Here is an 8,676-nt window from a genome sequence, read left to right as displayed (position 1 = left end):
TATATTTTACTTCTGTATAGCCCAATCCATTTCTCTACCTGTCTCATAACTGCTTTGTCATTGACGTGTACTTCAAATTTAGCATCACTCTTCACCACCAGATACTCTGTTTTTGTTAGACTCATTTGTAGTCCCCATCTGTTGTATTCCTGATATAATTGTCATATCACGAACTCAAGGTCATAATCATCTTGCACTATAATAGCTTCATAGTCAGCAAAACTTAATGAAAATATCTGTACATCGTTGACAGTGATTCCCATTCCTCTGCAGCTGTTCTTCCAATTTCGGAGAGCCACTTCTACATATAAATTGTGCAAGATGGGTGACATACTGCAACCTTGTTCCTAATTAAAATAAATTGCCAAAAGAACATTTTCCACCCTCTCAAGACCTGCACAGCTTTTTCATCATCAACTTCATTCTAATCACTCTTTTGACCACAGGAAATCAATGCATGCAGCCATATGCGTAATGGACATCAAAATAATCCTGCATTCTCAGTACAGTTTGGTGGAGCACACTGCGTTTTCAGTCAAGAATGGGACAATGCAGCTTCTGCACACTGCTCAATCTGTCAAAATGTCTCAACAAATCATTTCAAGCTTAGAGTGCACTCTTTGCCGTGTAACAGTAAGGAGGACTGTCAGCACAGGAAGTCGTCTGCCAAATTGGTGGACACCACAGCAATCTCTTTCAAACATCCACCTACTATTGCAGTACACTAGTCTGCATGCTTAGCTGAATGGTAATGTACCTGCGTCCCAAGCAGTGGACCCGGGTTCGATTACCAGCCAGGTTGGAGATTTTCTCTGCCCGTGGACTGGGTTTTGTGTTATCATCCTCTCATCATCATTGACTTGCAAGTTGCCCAATGTGGTGTCACATGAAATAAGACTTGCAACAAGGTGGCCAAACCAGGACGGGACCTCCCAGCCAAAATGCCATACGATCACTTTTTATTGCAGTGCACTAAACATTGATGATATGCCTTATAGGGGTCACCTATGGTCAACATCAGCTTATGACTGCTACCTACAAATTACGACTCACTAACACACCGAGTAGAATGCAACAACTGCAACTGGCCTTCTTGGAGGCTCTTAGGAATGCTCTATTGAGTCATGTCATATACAATTGTTTCCACACAATCAATTTGGCCTCTAGGCATCCATTACAAACAACAGTACAAATCTTCACCAGTACTTGGATGGATCATGAAGGCAGACAAGGACACACCTGGAATGGAACCTGGATTGATGGGCTTGTATTTGTCTGTTACCTCATGGTTACTGAAGAGTGTAGATGTAGCCAGGTACCAGTACATATCACAAGTATGCAGTCCCACAGGTTCAGAACAGTGATGCTTCAGTTATGTTTTGGGCTAGTGTCATGTACAGATGTTGGCATATTCTCATTTGAGGTCTGTTCAGTATCAGTAAATGATACTGTAACCAAATGGACAGCCCTACAGTTAATATCTTGGCAGCAGGTTCATCTTCCAAGGCAATAATGTATGAGCATTTTATACTACTCAGTACAGGGTGGCCCACAGCTATATGAAATTTTCTGAAAGTTACAAGTTTGCTATCTCTCCTCCTCCTCCCCCTCCCCCCCTTCCTCATGTACTTTTATTACAATTGACAAAAATGCAGTCTGTGAAAAATTTTGTGTGAACTCCAACAAAATCTATGCAACCCTCAAACCCATGAAGTTGGATCATAGCATCTGCCATAACTATTTCCATTAAAACGTGTCATATTCTTCCTTATTCCACTGCATACTTGCCTCTTGCGAGACTTATGTGAGAGACACATACAAGGAAAACGCAGCAATTGTTTAAAATCATTTTGACTCATATTACCTGAAACAATCATTTATGAAATTCAAAACACAAGTGGAAAGTTTACGAAATATCAAGTTTTGTTCTGATAATGCACACATTTTCAATTTGAGAAACTTTTTTATTTACAATAATCATTTTACAAAATTCATTTCTGTAGATTCAAAAGATAATTTGATTGACTAAATACTGAACTTTATAAATTCCTGAAAGAAGATTTAGTAGCAGCTGGATGTTTTTTATAGAGTCCGGCAACAATTTGTAATTTTTTGTGAGAATTTTATTGTTGCCCTGAACAAGTTTGACATCTCTATCTGCAATGTAATTCCCATCACATCAACTTCTTAAATAGCACTTTTGTGTTGGGGGTCTCCATGGAGAAAACTGGTGCTGACAGAAAACCTCATAAAGAAAATTTGCCTAACATTTGTTACAACAGATAAAAAAAATCAATATTCATAAATGGAGACCAGATTGTATGCATTTGCATACTTTAACTAAAAACTAGTAACTATGCATATTTTCAGTCTATGTTTACAATATTTTAAAAATTTAGACAGGCTGTCTCTAGCTTGATCAAGTTTTGATGTCTCACAGAAGAGGCATCAATGTTAGCATTGAATAGGGGATCATGGAGGAACTGTATAAGGGGGGCTATGCTCCAGACTGAACGCTGAAAGGCATAATCAGTCTTAAATGATGATGATGACAGACTGACCACAACCTAGAACTGCATGCAATCGCTAACCGAGAGGGCACTGCCTAGTGGAATCATTGCAGAACAGGAACAGAAACAGGAACAGGAAGAAAGAGTCAATTTTCCTGCCCCCATACCCCCCCCCCCCCCCCCCCCCCGGGTTAATCCCCTCCGCTGTCATACAGTACGCATCAGCAACAATTAAATTAAACTACGCAAGCTTTTAGTCGTTCGTCGATTGTTTCAGTTTAGCTTTCTATTTACTTGTACACAGTTGAATGTGTTTATGACGTGTAGTGTGTAATGTGTTCTATGCTATGCTGCCCGAAAAAAGAAATGTCATTCTGTGGATAGCTGACCATCCTAGAACATTTAAATATGACGGAATTGTTTTATATTGTCAAGTTTGCAAGAAAAACGTTTCGTGCAAAAAAGAGTTTCAAATAGATCGGCATGTCAAGACAAGTTGTCATATTTCAGGAATGAATAAGAAAGGACCACGATAACTTCTGACAACAGCAAGTTGTAGTAGCAGGGATTTGTCCAAATGTAACCAAAAAACTCAGTTTAACATGGCTCTATGTGGAGCATTCATTGCAAGTAATATCCCTCTTCACAAACTTACAAACCCTATCCTCAAAGGCTCCCTGCACAAAAATATTGCTTAAATCAAAATATACCAGATGAATCAACACTGCGTAAAAATTACATACCGACAATTAACGTAAATGTTCTGGAAGAGATATGCAATGAACTCAAGGACACCACTTCTTGATTTCAGTTGACGAAACCACAGGCACTTGTTGCCATTATTTTGCAAATTTAATTGTTGGTGCTTTAAAAGAATAGCCTTCTTCTTCGTATTTAGTGGCCCGCAAAGAACTTGAAAAAGTAAATCATCCTATGATCGCCAGATTTGTGAATGAGGGTATTAGAAAAATATTTCCAGAATCTTGAGAGACACAGAGTGTTTGCGTTTATTTCAGAAGCTGCTCAATTTGATTCATGTGAGTGCTTTGCTCATGGAGTACATCGTCTTGCTGAAGAAGTATGTTCCACATTTGTGAACATAAAAAAACTGATTTCATCCACAAAGAAATTGTTTCTAAAGGCTCCTTCTTGCATCAAGACCTACAAAGAAAACTACCAAATGTGCCTTTACCTCCTGAACCAGTAGTAACTCATTGGGGTATGTGGATGTAAGCTGTGTTGTTTTACAATAAACATTTTGAGGTCATTTGAGGGGTAGTAAACGACTTCACTAGTGCTGAGGCTTTGGCAGTTTGCCAGTGCAAGGAAGCTTTTAATGATTCTGGTGTTAAAAAAGACATTGTTGTGATTGGTACTCTTTTTCCCATATACATGCAAGTATTAAAAAGCTTGAAAATATTCAGTTAATGAATAAAATTATTCTAGTGAACTCCTCATTGCCAGCCCAAGAAAACTTAAAAAAAAGTATGAAAACATTTTAAGCAATAACGCAGACTTTGAAACTTTGTGCCAAATTGATAGTTTTATTAACAGGACAGGTGAACTTTTACCAGAAACAGTAAGTGCCTACATAGCACCCAAATTCAAATATGGCCCAGTTATGTCAGTTGATATAGAATGGTCCGTTTCTGCTTATAAAAATGTTTTGAGTGGTCAAAGACAGAATCTTACTGCTGAAAATTTGGAACAGTACTTGGTTGTTTATGTTTACTATAGCAGAAAAAGTAAAATAAATTTTAAATGAACCTTTGGCCCAATAGTATTGATTAAAAGTTAATGCTATTCAAAAAATTCATTATTGTATTTTTTTTTAAATAAAATATTACAGAGTTTTTGAATGTGCCCTCTGTGTGTGACATATCTTGAAGTTGGTCCCGCGAATATTGATTGTTTTGCTGCTACTCACTCTCACCGCATCCGCTTGTATAGCAAAGAAGGAACAATATTTGACGCACGGTCGGCATTCTCATTTTGAAAATTTTTAGAAAATAAACTCAGAAAGGCCTCCTACCTGATCTCTGCCACAAAGTATTCAGAAAATAATATAAGCGTTCCAAAGTACAGATTCTCTCTCTCTCTCTCTTTTTTTTTTTTTTTTTTTTTGGGGGGGGGGGGGGGGGGCAGCATTCTTCCTCGTAATCGATATGCACAAGTTTGACTTTGAGATATAATGCATGCAGTAACCCATGTTTTTCTATTATTTGATCTCACATATTTCGACACTTTTCATGCATATTTTATGGTTTTTGTAGTGAAAATAATCCGATCTCTATTCATAAACGAAGAAAGATCATTTTGTGTGTAATGTATCTTTTCACTTGATTTTTATCCTCCTTCCCCTTCATCTTTTCCCAATTCTAAGCTGGCTTGAGCTATATTTCCCTTGACCTTTGTTGGAACATTGTCATCAAACAAAGCTAAAATCACAGTTTCTGGAACTAATACTAAAGCTGACTGGAGGTTTTTTTCCTAGCCTTTCTGATTACTGGATCAGTATCCTGGTAATTTATCAATTGATTCATGAACAAGAAGTCATGGTAAGGTACCTTAATTGCTTCTGCTAACAGAAACCAGGCTTGGACATACATAAGTGCAAGAAAAATACACATTCTTATTAATAAGTTCTTCCCCATATTAGATGAGTGAAACTGATCTTGAAACATGTATAACTTGAATGCGTATATGGCCTTTACTAACCATCTAGAATGAGTTACAGCTACTTAAATGTGAAATGATAGCCCATTCTTTGCAATATCACTAAGAAAGATCATTGTTAACTCCAGCAGTTTTCAGTAATCATCTTGCAGTTGCTTCTGGGTAGAAAGTTGGTCTTCAGAAATTCAAGAATAATAGACCAAACATTATCCAGGTACTTCATTTCTTCTTCAGTAGCACTACTGCACTTGGTGAGCCTTGGTTTCTTCAACAATCTTCCTCCACAATTTTGGTTATTTGCTGATTTTTTCCACCCCCAGACTCCTATACTGGTGATATCCATTATTACCTCACTGATCCATCTTCTTCTAGGTCTCCCTTTTTGCCTAGCTGAATGGATCACACTTTTCATCATTTTCTTTGGAATTCTATCCTCTGCCATTCTCTCCAAGTGTCCTAGCCATTGTATTCACTGTGATTTCACAAATTTTACTATGTCCCTGCCTTGAATTAACTCTTGTAATTCAGCATTGTAGTGTATTCTCCAGCCTTCTTCCTCCCTTATTGGCCCATAGATTTTGTGTAGTATTTTCCGCTCAATGGTTCTGAGTGCATTTTTATCGTGTTCTGTCAACGTCCATACCTCTGACCCGTATGTGATAACCGGGCGGACTACGGAATTATATATTAGCAATTTTGTTTTTTCTTGTAAGAAGGCTATTTTTGGAAAGTTGCATATTTGCAAAGTAAGCTCTGTTTCCTGCTTTTATTCATTCCCTGATAGCCTTTCCGATACTGTTCTCATTTGTTATTAGGGCTCCCAAGTAGTTAAAAGATGACACTCCTTTCAAGCATTTCCCAATGATGTTTAGGTTTTTAGGGGTTTTTCTGGTCTCAGATTGTGACATTACCATATATTTTGTTTTGTTTTCATTTAGTATGAGGCCAGTTTTTAAGGCTTTTGTTTCCATTGCCTGGTATGTTTCTAGGAGTGTATTGGTATTTCTTCCTACTATAGCGATGTCATCAGCGTATGTACATATCTGGCTAGTTTTCATAAATATGGTGCCCCTTTTACTGATTTTATTTACAACACTATGCAGGACAGGACAGTGCATTCACTTGTCCTTTTAAGAACCTTTACTTTTGCTCTTGTCTCTGTCATTCTGATTAGTCTTATTAGTTTAGCACATATACCAACTTCTTTCAGTACTCTGTATAGTTTTTGCCGATTTATGCTGTCAAAGGCTTGTTTGAAGTCAATGAATATGAAATGTTGTTCTATATAATATTCATAGAACTTTTCCATCATTTGTCCTATCAGAAATATTTGATCAGTTGTTCCTCTGTCTGGCCGAAAGCAACACTGATATTCCACTTGTATGCCTTCTGCACACTTTGTATCCTTTCATTTAATATACTTGTGACGATCTTACAAGCTGTGCATAGGAGTGTTATACCTCTATAGTTTTCACATGCTGTTCTGTTCCATTTCTTATAAAATGGGGATTATTATTCCAATTTTCCAATTATCTGGCATAGTTTGTTTCCAATATATCAGATATTAATGTGTGCAGTTCCTTTATTACAGTCTTACCACCAATTTTTATTAATTCAGCGATTATGCTGTTTTCTCTAGGGGCTCGATTGTTTTTGACTTGTGCACATCCTGGGAGACCTCTTGTAGTGTTGGCTTTCTTGCCTCATTGGTTTCATTGTCTACTTCCAGCTCCACTCTTTCCTCCCATACAGCTGTCTCTTCATCTTCTAGGCTAGTGTTTAGTGTATCTTTGAAATACTCTGCCCATCTTCCCACTATCTGTTCTTCCTCCCTTATCATTTTCCCATATTTACTGGAACAGGCCATTGTTTTTGGTTGAAATCTAGTCTTCATTTTGCCTTTAGCACAATAGAACTTTCTTATTTCACTCTGCTCCTTTAATTCTTCTAGTTCTTGAAATTTCTTCTTATTCCACTCTCTTTTCTTTCTCTTGTGCAGTCTGTTAGCTCTTCTCCTTAATTCTCTATATTGTTCCACATTATTTCTATTTTTTTCTCTGTTCTTGCCCTGTTCTTTTCCTCTACTGTTGGCCTGCAATCTTCATCAAACCATACCTGGATTCTTCTATTCCTTCTTATGCCTATTATTACCTCTGCAGCATCCTTAATGGCTTTTTCAATCCTGTTCCACCAATCGTCTACTTCTACTGCGGTCTCTTCATTGCTCAACTTTCTGCTTAGTATTACTTGGTATTTTTTACTTCATCAGGGATGTTCAGTTTCTCTGAATTCCATTTCATCATCTTTCCTATTCTGTTGCCATTTGTTAGTGACAGTTTCTCTCTCAAGATTGATTTTATCACAAAGTGGTCTGAATCACAGTTTGGTCCTCAGCAGCTCCGTACATCCGTAACTGTCGTGGAGTGGCAAGCAATCACTAAAATATGGTCAATCTGATTGACTACTCCATTGGTTGCAGACTTCCAAGTACCCAAACGGATCCTTTCGTCTGGAAAGCAGGTACTTTTAAAAATCATATTATTCCTTGCTGTGAATTGGCATAGTAAATCTCCATTCTTGTTGCTTTCTTCATGTAGCGAAAATTTTCCAGAAACTCCATATGGATGTTCATTCCTCCCTATTTTTGCATTAAAATCTCCTATTACTAGCATCAGGTCATATTTAGGTACTGCGCAGCATACTTTTTCCAAGTCTTCATAGAACTGTTCTTTAATTATACCCTCTTTTTCCTCTGTTGGTGCATGTGCATTAACTATTGATATATTCCTAAACTTCTCTCTTAGTCTGAGTCTGCACATCCTTTCATTTATGGGTTCAAATTCTAGAAAGCTTTTCCTAACTTCCCTATTTATTATAAACCCTGTTCCAAGTTGGCCTGTTCTTTCTTCTGGTCCACTATATACCAATGAGTACTACGGTTTATCTATCTGCCCATTCCCTTGCCATCTTATTTCCTGTAGCCCTATGAATTTTAAAATTTCCTTCGCTATTTTTTTTCATTTTTCCAGGCTGAAGCATTGTCCTCACATTCCATGATGCTACTGTCAGATCCTTTATCCGTTTCCTTTGTCGGGGTCGTGATACATGCTTTCCATCCAGTTTCTGAGGCTTCTGCTGAATTTCTGCACCATTTTTTTTTCTTACAGTATGGGGTTATTAGCCCCATGCCCAACCCCCAACCTGGAGGACCAGGATTTGTATGGGTTTAACTCCTCTAGGACAGCTGGCTTCACTATACCTCTAGAGCCCTCCCTGCCCTATGTTGTGGGACACATTTTGTCTGGCTCCTCCGTCGAGACCAATCTGGTTTGGGTGACTCTGCCAGTAGCTATGCTACCACTGTCATAGCTCTCGACTTCAACGAAGCACACAAACCCTCCTGCCCAGCACTGAAGGTGCCTACTATAAGGCGGTGTCCCATGGGAGGGCCAGGTACTTCACTGCTACCAGTTACATAAATATCCTCGTT

This window comes from Schistocerca cancellata, chromosome 9 (genome assembly GCF_023864275.1).
Source record: "Schistocerca cancellata isolate TAMUIC-IGC-003103 chromosome 9, iqSchCanc2.1, whole genome shotgun sequence".
In the NCBI taxonomy this organism is placed as follows: domain Eukaryota; kingdom Metazoa; phylum Arthropoda; class Insecta; order Orthoptera; family Acrididae; genus Schistocerca; species Schistocerca cancellata.
The sequence above is the reverse complement of the archived record's forward strand: the minus strand, read 5'-3'. Positions refer to the sequence as shown.